At 36.5% G+C, this 13,094-nt stretch overlaps 3 non-coding genes across 3 annotated transcripts; all 3 read right to left on the bottom strand.

Moving 5' to 3' along the window:
- Positions 1 to 1,003: 1,003 nt before the first annotated feature.
- On the bottom strand, positions 1,004 to 1,084 carry dre-mir-430b-6 (microRNA 430b-6). The gene has a single exon (NR_034257.1). It is a non-coding gene; the product is annotated as a microRNA 430b-6 (primary transcript).
- Positions 1,085 to 1,268: 184 nt separating this feature from the next.
- On the bottom strand, positions 1,269 to 1,341 carry mir430c-2 (microRNA 430c-2). The gene has a single exon (NR_034211.2). It is a non-coding gene; the product is annotated as a microRNA 430c-2 (primary transcript).
- Positions 1,342 to 1,422: 81 nt separating this feature from the next.
- On the bottom strand, positions 1,423 to 1,504 carry dre-mir-430a-6 (microRNA 430a-6). Its single transcript, NR_039281.1, has one exon. It is a non-coding gene; the product is annotated as a microRNA 430a-6 (primary transcript).
- Between the last annotated feature and the right edge of the window lie 11,590 nt (positions 1,505 to 13,094).

Genomic DNA, 13,094 nt, shown 5'->3' with positions numbered 1-13,094 from the left:
AACTCTGCATTGTTGAAAGTGATGGGATTTTTCACACATTTGAATTGACTTGATGCAAATGCATCTAGGCTTTATGTGTCCTGCAGCAGGAAGGAATTAGGAGACCATTTGACAAGCTATACCAATTCCAGGTGCAAAACCAGTAAACAACGGGAGCACTCTCATGCAAACTCACACCCTCTAGTGTTTACTGTGTGTATGCTGCTGTTTGGATGCAAGTGGTAGAAGTGCATGATGGACAAAACCATAATATAAAAATAAAAACAGGGACAACACTGGCCAAATGAGAAACAGTTATTCTAAAACAGAATTACGATTGCCTCTCTTTCCAAACATTACTAGGTTGCAATTAAAAATTGAATAGAATAGGACTACAAAAAGAACAGAATCTTGGTGGGCAGAGGTGACTAAGTCAGCAAACATCTACCCCAACTTGATAGCACTTTTTACTTTGCTTAAAAGAAAGATGCTAAAGTTAGAGTTGATGTCAACTGCTTTTCTATCAATTAAAAATGAGGCAGATGCAAAGGAGTGTCCCCATGTTACTCCAACTTGTTGGAATATCAAGACGAGAAGATGTAAAATTAGCAAAGAACAAAAAGGTAGTAGTAAACAATGCAATTCCTTACAAAATGGGTTCAGTCTTGCTTGTTGTTCTTGTCCTTATTAAAACTACCCCAAAGAGAAGCACTTATGAACAAAGGACAAATCAATGCTCCTGTTTGTAGTGATCTTAATGTGTTTTAGATGCAGATGTCACTGTAAATTCCAAAAGACAACACTCTCTTGTAGCACAGGTCACTTGAAACTACCCCAACAAATAGCACTTACCAAATACAGCATCAAAGTCAGTGTTTTTGTGAGGGTACCGATAGAGACAATGGTGGCAGACTAAAATCTTGTCAGTTTAAAGTCTTCACCAGCAAAGGAAAATCCAGGATTTAAAATTGGATAAAAAGGAGTACAAATGGAACAGAATCATGGTTGACAGAGGTGACTTAGTCAGCAAACATCTACCCCAACTTGATAGCACTTTCTACTCTGCTTAAAAGAAAGATGCTAAAGTTAGAGTTGACGTCAACTGGTTTTCTATCACAAGGGCAAAGAAATTAAAAATGAGGAAGATGCAAAGGAGTGTCCCCATATTACTCCAACTTGTTGGAATATCAAGACGAGAAGATGTAAAATTAGCAAAGAACAAAAAGGTAAAAGTAAACAATGCAATTCCATACAAAATGGGTTCAGTCTTGCTTGTTGTTCTTGTCCTTATTAAAACTACCCCAAAGAGAAGCACTTATGAACAAAGGACAAATCAATGCTCCTGTTTGAAGTGATCTTAATGTGCTTTAGATTGAAATTTAATAAGCAAGGCATGCAGATGCCACTCTGAATTCCAAAAGACAACATTCTCTTGTAGCACAGGTCACTTGAAACTACCCCAACAAATAGCACTTACCAATTACAGCATCCAAGTCAGTGCCTTTGTGAGGGTACCGATAGTGACAATAGTAGCAGATTAAAACCTTGTCTGTTCATAGTCTTTAGCAGCAAGAGAAATCATTGACAGGCAGTGCCACACGCATCTTGTTGTCTGCTCTTAGAAAGAGCAGATATGAGACATGTGTTTTGCCAGGACCCATTATAAGGGTGCACTTGCCTTATGGCTTTGCCACAGTCGTTAACACTCAGCCTTTTTTGAACACTAATCAAGTTAAAATCAACTTAAAAGTTAATCAGTTTAAAGCAGGCGTCGCTGTTTTTCGTCACGGTGTTTGGTGGGAAAGGAAAGGTGGTCATGGAGGATGATGGCACCTAGAAAGTTCTCTTGACTAATTCGGTACTCACCCGCTATCCCTGCGATGCTGACCTTTCGTTGTTATTCAACGACGCATAGGCCATCAAGGACCACTTCCTTACAGCACCAGAGTTTGTGGAGAATCAACCTGTGGCGGCTACTAAACTAGCTGATGTTGCCTGCTTAGAAGCAGATCACATCGAAGGGATGTCCATCCAGCTCGGGTGGCATGAAGACGGTTCGGGAGAAACGCCACTTCCCTGATTTCATTTCAACGTTCAACCTGCTCTGCATGTTTTTTTTGTTTTTTTTTTGTTCAATAGATGTTTCCCATTTGAAAATGTAATCCTATTTGTTGTGTCTTTTTTATTTGTAATGTTTTTTTTTTTTTTTACATTACAATATTGGGTGAGAAAAAAACTTTCAACTGGAAAAAGGTAAAACATAAACTTGCAAATTCAAAACAGAAAAAAAAATCTGAATCAGACTCAGTTTTATTGCCAAGTGTTTTTTCTCACACACAAGGAATTTGTTTTGGCTACAGAAGCTTTCAGTGTACATAAAGTGAAAAGTGACAACACAAAATAAATATGGGGGAAAAAATATTATAAATATTAAACAGAGATGCGGTTAATCAAAAAAAAAAATGGAGAAAGTATTGCATTGTATATTGACATAAAGTGCTGTGTACAAGTGTGTATGAGAACGTATTGCACATTTATTGCAAAGTAGGGGAATATTTAACTGTTCATGAGGTAGATGGCCTGAGGAAAGAAACTTTTCCTATGTCTGGCTGTTTTTGTGCCAGGTGCTCTGTAACGCTGACCAAACTGTAACAGTTCGAACAGGTAGTGTGCTGGGTGCGAGGCGTCCAGAGTGATTTTGTGAGCCCTTTTACTCACTTTGTAAGATTCTAGTTCTTGAAGTGTAGGAAGGGTAGTGCCAATGATTCGTTCAGCAGTCCGGACTATTCGCTCTAGTCTATGGAGGTAGGTTTTGGCAGCTGAGCCGAACCAGACAGTGATGGAAGTGCAGTGGATGGATTGGATGACAGCTGAGTAGAACTGTACGAGCAGCTCCTGTGACAGGTTAAATTTCCTCAGCTGACAAAGGAAGTACAGTCTTTTTTTGTCGAAAAACAACAAAAATACAAGTAAAACACACAAAACACAAAAAAAGTTTGCTGGGAGCTCGCAACGTGGCGGCCATGCTCGGTGCCATCTTGATGACTTAGATAATGCTAGACTATTTTGGCAGGTTTGGCATGCTGTCCCAGGAATGACTTTACCTTTTTTGATAACCCCCTCCACTGTGGCTAGTAGTTTTCCAACATTACTAGCCACTCTGTATTTTCAATAGCCACAATTTTGTTGTTAGGAAAATTTATTTTATATGCATAAATTTGACTTGCATGCTAAAATAAATTTTGGCATGCTAAAATTACTTGATTTAGATTTTGTTATGTCTGCATGCCTCCTCATTCATTTAACTTTTTGTGTTTCGCGTATGAGCTTGCTCAGTGTGCATCAGCAAATGGGTCATAGTTTCATAGTGTCATATTAAAATTAGTTCATTTTTCAGAGCTCAAAATGAAGGGTTTACTAAAATTTATCTCTGACCACACCAAACATACCTAATAATTATTTCTTATTCACAAATTTTAAATGTGTCATAACAATCAATATGTATACTGTACTTTTTATTTAACAAAACATTTCTTTAAAAAAAAACATTTAAATAAATAATTATTGTCAAGTATCTAAAACTATGCACAGTAATCTGTCCTGGCTAAAGATTTTAGATCATCAGGTAACTACACATAATCAGGGAGTTAATCTCCTATTTAACCAATGTTATTGTCAGTGGTGCCCCCAGAAAATGTTCTTAGGGGTGGCCAAAAGAGGCCACACCAAATATTGGGGTGGCACACACAAAAAAAAAAATGTATTCAGTGAATTGCTATATTATAATATAATTGTTTCTGGTAATTGAAATAATAGGGTTTTAATTCATTTAATTAATTACTTTTGAACTATTGGAATTTTTTTCCTTAAAATGATTCAGCAAGTACATGAAGAGTTTGGTTGCAAATTTTTTTGACATTTGGATTTTATTTTTGGAAATCACTGTTCAGATGTACCTTAATTTATGTGTGAATTGCTGCCATTAATAACATTTAAGAATGTACATTTTAGGCCTACTACAAAATGTATACAAAACGCGATATCCGACAGACCAGTTTCTTTACAGTACATTATAACAGTTATAGAACGTTCAGGATGCTGCGCGAGCTCAGCATCCCCTGGGAAGAGAATCGCCGTCTGTGAAATGCTCCGAATTTGCTCATTGATTTAGCGATAGAAGATGAAGCCTTCAACTTCACTAAAGTGTATAAAAACCCTACAAAAATGGACCAGAATAAATAAATTCTGCAGCTGTCAACAATACGCAAGTGCAGCAGAGAACGAGTCTCTGGTGATGTCAATCAAGAGGAAGGCCAGGGAGATCCTTTTTTCCTGCGCTCCTCCCCATCACAAGATACCTATCTGCAAGGCGACATTTCTAAGTGTCCTTTGTGTCAGGGTTCTGCCACTTTGGTCTTGTAAATTCTTGTTTTGGTGGCAGAGCTCTGACACTACTCCATGTCTGGTCCCGTGTCTTTCTCTGTGTGCGCGCGCGCGCCGTCGTGGGTGTACGCAGAGTGTGCGCGCTGCCACTTGATGTCGCCGCGCACGCTCTTGTACTAGTGTTTGTGTTTGTTCTGTCAGCAGCGCACTGCTTTATTCTCGGCGCCTCCGTCTAGTTGGTTTCAGTTTTGGTTGGCGCTGAGATGAAGCATGTGCGTTGCTTATGTGTGAGCGCACGGTAAGGTGTTTATCTATCGTGTGCTCGTGTCTTGCGTCTCTTGTCAAAGCACGTGGCTCGGTGTTTACATTGTGGTCACGTGCTTTTGTCGTGTGCTTCAGTGTTGTGTTTGTTGTCATGAACATGCGGTTAATGAGTTCTCTCATTGGCTGCATGTTCTTGTTGTGTTATGTGAGCGCATGGCGTGTATTGTCTCTCTGTGTCATGCGCTCTCCCGTCTATTGTCTTTTCCCACCCTCCTTGTTAACCCATTATTAGTTAATTGTGTTCACCTGTTTGTGTGTTAATTTTCTACAGTTTATATACCCCTCACTTTTGCTGTCCTGTGTCAGTTCGTCATCACATTTCGTCGTTTGAAGTCTAGTCCTGTTGTGTTTCCAGTCCTCATCCTTGCCAGTCTGCCCAGTCCTGCTTGTATGTGTATGTATTTGTTTTGTTAATGTTTTCCCCCTCGGGGTAGTTTATTTTGCATTTTATTTTATTTTTATTATTTAATAAAATCCCATTTCCCTGCATTTGAGTCCTCGCTCCTTTTTCCCCATTCCCCACCACAACCCTGACACTTTGTTAGCTAATTTTTAAATAATTTCTTACATGTTGCTGAGTAGCCTATCTGGAGGTTTATTTATGCGGTTGCACCTTTTATTTATAGCCTAAAACCTCACATTAATTCTTGTTGTTGTTGATTTATTATAAGGGAACATAGAGGGCACAGATTGTTATGGAGAAAAATTAACGGTTTTGCTTTTTCACAACAAACAATAGATAAGATATTATTATAATTATTACTATTACAGCGAAATTATTCATTAATATAACAGGGCAAGGCGAGCTTGTCGCAACAGAGACAAGAACTGTGACACAGTGGCTCCGCCCGCTTTGATCATGCAGGTTTGGTTTTCAGCAGTGGTGTGAAGGAGCCGCCCTTCACTCTTTCTGTAACAAGCTACAAGTCGTTTATCTAACTAACTTAATCTTACTTATCTAACAAAACATTGATTCACTAGCTTTTCTTAATAGTATTACTGTAGTAGATCATAGCCTTAGGGGGAAATAGCGTTTTGCAAAAAACAATAATATTAAAAAGTTATGTTATGTTGTGTACATTCTTGGCAAATCTAACTCAGAATTGTATTATTATTAGTCAATCTTTGTATATATTTTTCCATATATTTATGATATATTGTATGATGTATGATGTACTGCTCCGCCCTCAAAGATTTTTTTAATAATCAAACGTCTCTGCGTCGCAGGACACAGCAAATTGATTTCGAAATTCATTGCCAATGATTTAGTAAGCGATTTTAAACAATTTGTTCTTGCAGCCCTAATTTGCACGTACTTTCACTTGAGAAATGGAGGAAGAAACCGATCCATGTCCTGACATGTCCATCAGTACTCTTTACTGATCCTTCCTTTAACAAAAGGCAGATGAAGTATTCTTTGTAGCATGTAGTTTCCAGAAGCACTCAAACTGCTCAAGGCTGGGCTAATGCTGAGGTTTCATTTTTGGGTAGAGACTCAATAATATCCATCTGCAGTGTGACTTCAATCGACCGGCATGTTTGTGTGTGTTAGTGTGTGGGTTTTTCTCTGAATGTTTCTTGAATCTTTACATCTTCACTGTCCTCTTTAATAAACACCATTTTTATAAAATTGTGGAGATCCGTCGCTTCAGCAGTTTTTCTCTGTGTTTGGACGCTTTATCGTGTTTAAAATGAACAAAACAATGAAAATGTTCTGTTTAAAATAAATAAAACAGAATGAAAAATGAACAAAAACAAAATACCTTATTCTCAACACTTGCTTCAACAATTTCTTTATATGAGAATATTTCAAGAGTTCACACTTAGCTCATGATTTATATATTATACATACAGCTTATTTGGCATGCTATCCCGGGAGAGAGCCCTGAGCTCAAGGGATCCTCAAGCCCAGGATTCCCCCCTTTCGCAAGGCGAGGGGAGATTGAGCTCAGGTCAATCTCAAACTCCCCCGCTGCTGAGGCCAAAACGAACTTCCTGAGAGTAGGATATTATTAAAAAAAGTTTAGGCTTATTTTATCTATAATATAGAGCACATTTGGATGGTGGGAGGAACCCAGGGAAAACCCACTCGGACACAGGGAAGACATGTAAACTCCGCACAGAAATACCAGATGGCTCAGCGAGGACCTAACACCAAAGGTATTCTTGCTGTGAGGCAACAGTGCTAGTTACTGAGCCACCATGCCACCCATACTGGATAAAGGAGGAAGAAGGGGAGGAGGGGGGTTTCTTTCAGACGAAAATAGTTGTAGAAAGGAAATGAGGATATATATATATATATATATATATATATATATATATATATATATATATATATATATATATAGTGACTTAGGATCCTTTGATTGGAGGATCATGATTAGCTAATGTGGACCAGCTGGGTCAATCATGAGCACATGCTCCTCTTGAAATTAGTTTAAAATTAAGCTTCACTTAACAAAAAGAAATCAGGTAAGTCCGAGCAAGAAACAACTGCCACAAATGACCTGATTAAAACTAGTAGTCCATTTGTATACTTTTAATAGAATGTCATTTTGCTATTTAATAAATTAAAACTTCATTAAAACACTTATTACACACATTTCTGTTAATTTATTCAAACAATAGCCCTTTTACTGTGAGTAAAATAGTACGACGTTGTATAATGGGCTAAATTTAAAAACAAATATTGTCAACAGCAGGTACATAATCAAGCGTTGGGTAAAACCTGAAACTTTAATCAATCAGTTTATATTCATGTAAAAGCTTTAAAAAACTTTCTCCAGTTGAATCACACGCCAAAATAAGTTTTTTTTGTTTAGCTTATTTGCCACTTAATGTTGCATTCATGACTTATTGATACATTTCCCCCTTGTTTTCCACTTTCCTCTCTATCTGCTCTCTCTCTCTCTCTTACACACACAAACACGCACACACACAGGCACAGATAAACAGTATTTGAAGTTGATTAAAACCTTTAATCTAAACATTTTTATTCCACTTTATGATGACTTGCAGGTCTAAAGCACATTACTATTAATATCCAATCTCATCCTCGTAATTATGACATCTACTTTCCTAGGTTTTTATTGCAGTCTAGGGTGTACACTAGGCACCTGTTTCAATCCTCTGAGAACTTGCTCATCTTAAGAAAACAAGTGGAGACACTTGAAATCTGAGAGTCCGGATATGCATAAAGTCCAGAAAAGGAACCAAAAACATTGTCAAAACATGTTTGGATCAAGTAGAGGATGAGTAAATGAAAGAATTGTAATTTTTATATGAACTACCCCATTAATGCTTCTTTAAGTAAAGGTAAATGTAAATATTATTACTGAATAATACTTGCTAAAGAATGGCAAGAAACGTAGAATAGAGATAATAAGAGACAACAATTCATATGAAACAGGTGCCATTTCCACATTGCAATTTTCAAAATTCTCATTTAGTACAAACTAAAAAAAAAAAAAAAAAAAAAAAAACACAACTCAAAAGATATCTTAACACTCCAAAACAGCTCTTTTCCCACCTCAGGCACAAAATCCTTAATACTTATATTGCTTTTCTTTAGGCAAGAGAGCCTCTCTTGTACCACACTGTTACGGACTATGTATGATATTACAGTAGTAAAATAACTAATTGCTTTTTAAATTCAAATGTTTTTCAAATAATAAAATGTCCCCTTTTATGCAACTATCAATAGAAACTCTGTAGTTTAATCTTTTTTTATTATTATTACATTTTTAACTTTGAAAAATAAATTTGACGTGTCAAGTGCCTCATTGTTTTTACTGAAAAAAATTATTCGCTTAAATACAAATCAACTTGCATTTTTATTAATTAAGTGCACACAGCAAGAACACCATTCAACATTAATTTATGTCACATTTCCATAAACCTTCAAGAAAATGACAGTGTGCCATCTGCTGTGACGGGGTTGTTTACTGTGACAGGGTGGTAAGGACAATGTGTTTTGCAAGTAATTTAACCAGTGTAAACCTTAAAACAGGGTAATTTGTGAAGTTAAAAATATATCATTTTTATTTTGGGGTAAGTAAAAATAGACCATTGAGGTAAGATGGACCACCTTGGCTGGATCAGTTGGCACATGTGGTATAGGCGAATTGGGTAAGCTGAATTGTCCTTAGAGTATGTGTGTGAATGACTATGGGTGTTTCCCATGATGGTAGGGCATCCGCTACGTAAAACATATGCTGGATAAGTTGGTGGTTCATTCTGCTGTGGTAACCCCAGATTAATAAAGGGACTAAGCCAAAAAAGAATGAATGCTGAGCACTGTATGTCCAATATTGTTTAATCTGAACTGTGTGCTACTCTTGATGGAAACAGATCTGTCTGCAATTATGTTGTAAAATGTAAAACTTTTAATTAAAAACAGATAGATTATGTTTGAGTGAAGGATACTGAGTGAATGACTAAAAATGAGTGTGTGAAAGGGAAAGTAATGAAGTGTGTGAGAGACCGAATAGGGTTATATTAAAAGAAAATTACGGAATTAACTGATTAGCCCTATATTAGAATCTTTGATTTCATTCATTCATTATTTTTCTACTTAGTCGCCACAGCGTAATGAACCACCAACTTAGCCAGCACAAGTTTTGCGCAGCAGATGCCCTTCCAGCCTGTACCGCATGTCTTTGGCCTGTGGGGGAACAAGAGCACCCGGAGGCAACCCATGCAAACGTAGGGAGAACATGCAAACTCCACACAGAAACACCAACTGACCCAGCTGAGGCTCGAACCAGTGACCTTCTTGCTGTGAGGCGACAGCACTACCCACTGCGCCACTGCATTGCCCCTCTTTTATACATCAGGGTGGTAAAGTGCACCAAAAAATGGCCACAAATCTCCCCGTGGTCAAGTTCATCACCTAGCATACATTCATTCAATCTAAATTTACTCTGCTTTATAAATGTAAAATAAAAAATAAAAAAAAGTTTACCCTATCTATTTTGCGTGACGGGGTGGTTGAACTTGACGGACCCTGTCTAACAAAAAAAATATATATAATAAAATAAGAAAGAAAGAAAAAGAAATGTAAATGAATTTCTGTAATTTCCAGCTTTTAGTGTTGGAGGGTGTAGGGCCCATATGATGTGAATTCTGTTTTTGTGATGTCATTTAAAAGTACATATTTTATAGATAAAACAAGTTAGTGTGACGGGGTGGTAAGTCAAACTGAGGGATGCACACAAATCATGAAAAATTTACAAAAAAAATAATAAGTAAAATTATAAAATAAATATATCTTATGGAAATAATAACACAAATATAAACCTCAAAACAATGAAAATTTCGGTGGAAAAAAGTAATTTATTTGGTGATATTTTAGGTGCAATGTTAGTCAGCAAGGACATGTGAAATTTGTTATGTAATCATGAAAAAGTATTTAAAAAGAATATTACTCTTTAAGGGGTTTAGGTGGGGTTGGCGCAAGATGGCGACCTAGACGGTTGTGCTGGTTTGAGCTCTGAGCTATCTGGAGGAGTTTACATTGTTTGGACGAATATGTATCAAATCAAGGTGGGAACTTTTAGAAGTAATAACTCAGCTAATTTCTATGTCTAAACCCCAGTTATAGACTGAACTATATGCAGATTCAAGAGTTCAGCGCACGTGCAAACGCTGCAAAAATGCCAAAGAGTAAAGACTGAAAGTTGTTCTCTTCGCTTTTCGAACCTTCTGGAGACCATGATTTGTCGTCTAATACACCATCAAGCAGTCCTCTATCAAAAAAACTTTGTCAGGATTAAGATGATCCTTATGTAAAGTGATTCTAATGTTGATATACTGCGTGCTGTTAATTCCCTCAGTGATCGATTTGCGTCGATGGAACAACAACTTGCCCAGAATTCGATTACGATTGCTAATCTTTCAAAGGCTGCTAATTTTGTTGGAGAGGAGTTAAAATCAATGTCCACACGAGTTAAGGCAAATGAAAATAAGATCACGCAAATTCAGCAGGTGGTTCAAATGGTTCAAAGCAAATGCGATCAAGCTGAGATCTACAGAAGAAGGTGGAATTTAAGGATCATCAATTTCAAAGAATCAGATGGAGAAAATATCAGAAGCAGAGTGCTGGAAATCCTTAAAGCTCCAGACGAAACAGATGACATCCATTTTTATTTTGACACCATTCACAGAATCCATTCCACCAGGAGCAGGTGGAAATTGCCCTCGACCGGTCACAATTTAGTTTGCGCTTCGAGTGTACAGAGAGAAAGTCTGGAAAGCGGCTCGGGATCCTTCCGTTTTTAAGAAAAGAGGTGTTTGTCTGATGGAGGATTTGACGTTGGCAGAAAGACAACAGAGAAGGATGCTATGGCCAAAAGTAAAAGATGCAAGAGAACAGGGCAAGAGAGCTTACTTTCGTGGTGCAAATGCTTTTATTGATGGCAAAAAACTGTCCGTCGAGGAGTTTGAAGCTGAAAAGTGAACACTGACAGAAAACTACTGTTTGGTCGCTGGCCCTTTGTCAGTGTGAAAAGTTAACTTATTTGTTCAGTCTGATCGTCCAGGTGATGTGACTGTTCCAGGTAGGGATGTTCATTTCGGTTAATTTTGCTAACCGACAACCGCCACTTATTAATCGGTTATTAACGGTTAACTGGTCAGATTACTATTAATTTTACATTAAACAAATTGACGTGTCTATTTTGTGTCTGACACATTAAATATTGCATTTTAAAATACTGATTTATTTTTACATGCCACCATATTAACAATAGAACAATACAACAGAGCATTTTCACGCACCTGCAGTGTTTAGCACAGAAGAGCAGAATAAACTAAATAAGATGAATAAAATAAATAGGACTGCCCTAAATTATTTTCCACTTAAATAATTAATTTATATTACATATCGAAAATACTGACTGATTATTTTTAACAACCGGCATAGGCTGTTTTTTTCCCAATCATATTTTTTGTCTTCCGTCAAATAAAATATCAGACTTCCTCAAATCGCTCGCTCCACGGAAAATATGCATTTATTTAAATCCCCGCTGTTATTATAATCACATAATCTTTTTACATTTTTAATAGAAATCATTATTTTAAAGATTATGTCTTGCTATATGGTTTCCTCTCTCTCCCTTGCGGTTCAAGTGTGCGCGCTGCGCGATGAAAAGACAACAACAACGCGCGCATATGTTGACTTTTTGTAAACAGTTTTGTTGTTTAAATATGATATTGCATTAATGTGTAAACATGCTTTATAAGCTGTAAAATAAAAGGTAAAGCCTATTTGTTGCGTTTATGACGCATATCCAGGTCAACATCAGTGCTGGTTTAGCATCAACACATCTGTTTCAAACAGCAATATTCTTCTTCCATTTTGCTTTTTTGGCAAATGTGTCTGTAGGCACGGGTTATACGTTATCGTCCCGCAAGTTAAGTATGTCTTGCAGTTGAACAAGTGGCCGACCACAGCTAATGTGCTTTTTTTATTCCGACTGAAGCGACTGAATCAGCAGGGTATCGATTGTGCAAAAGTGTTGCTGTCTATGTTGTTACAATTGTAATATTAATAATATTTTGATATTCAAGATTTGTACATTCATACAGCTCTGGATAACTTAAAACAGCGATTAGACCTAAAGAGTGGTGTTAATGCGTCCTGAAGTAAAGCGAAACGACTATTAAATCCAGCAAGATAGAGTGATTACATGCAGAGTCATACTTTATCTATAAATAAAGTATAAATATTATATACCCTATATTATTATTTAGGTTTTTTTTTCTTATCTGATATTTGGACCAATCAGCTAATTTACTTTCTTACAAAAATTTTATGGAAAGATGGCCATTCCCTATTAAATTTAAAGAATATAACTCTGTAACAAAAGCCATCCCCTCTGGTTTACTAATGCTAATGAGAAGTCATATGTCTTCATATAGTATTAATATTAATAGAAATGATCCTCCACTTTACTTAAATGGGGTAGACTTTTGTAGTAAAAAATACAAACAAAGTTATTAGATTAATATTTTTCAAAAATAGAGCCTTAAAACCTAGAGTACATTTTTTTTTGGAATGTTTATTTCGATGATAATGTGTGGAAAAAAAGCTTGGGTGCTTCCTTTTCATTTTTGCATAAGTAATAAATACAGGGAACTACATTTAAAAATTTTACATAACATTTAAGTTAGTAATCACACATTAACTAAATTTATGCAGACGGATGGAAACTGTTCATTCTGTTTACATCACCCAGACAGAGACTTAGATTAATCTTTTTTATGATTGTGAATATTCAATAAAAAATTTTGGGAGGAGCTATCATTGTATGTCAAAAAAATCAGGTTTTAGTTGCATTTTGACCCCCAAAGACGTTATTTTTTATTTTGTTTCAAAAAATTTATCTGTGGAATTTTTATTGAATCTT

Source organism: Danio rerio, chromosome 4 (assembly GCF_049306965.1).
Source record: "Danio rerio strain Tuebingen ecotype United States chromosome 4, GRCz12tu, whole genome shotgun sequence".
NCBI classification, from domain to species: domain Eukaryota; kingdom Metazoa; phylum Chordata; class Actinopteri; order Cypriniformes; family Danionidae; genus Danio; species Danio rerio.
The sequence above is the reverse complement of the archived record's forward strand: the minus strand, read 5'-3'. Positions and strand labels throughout refer to the sequence as shown.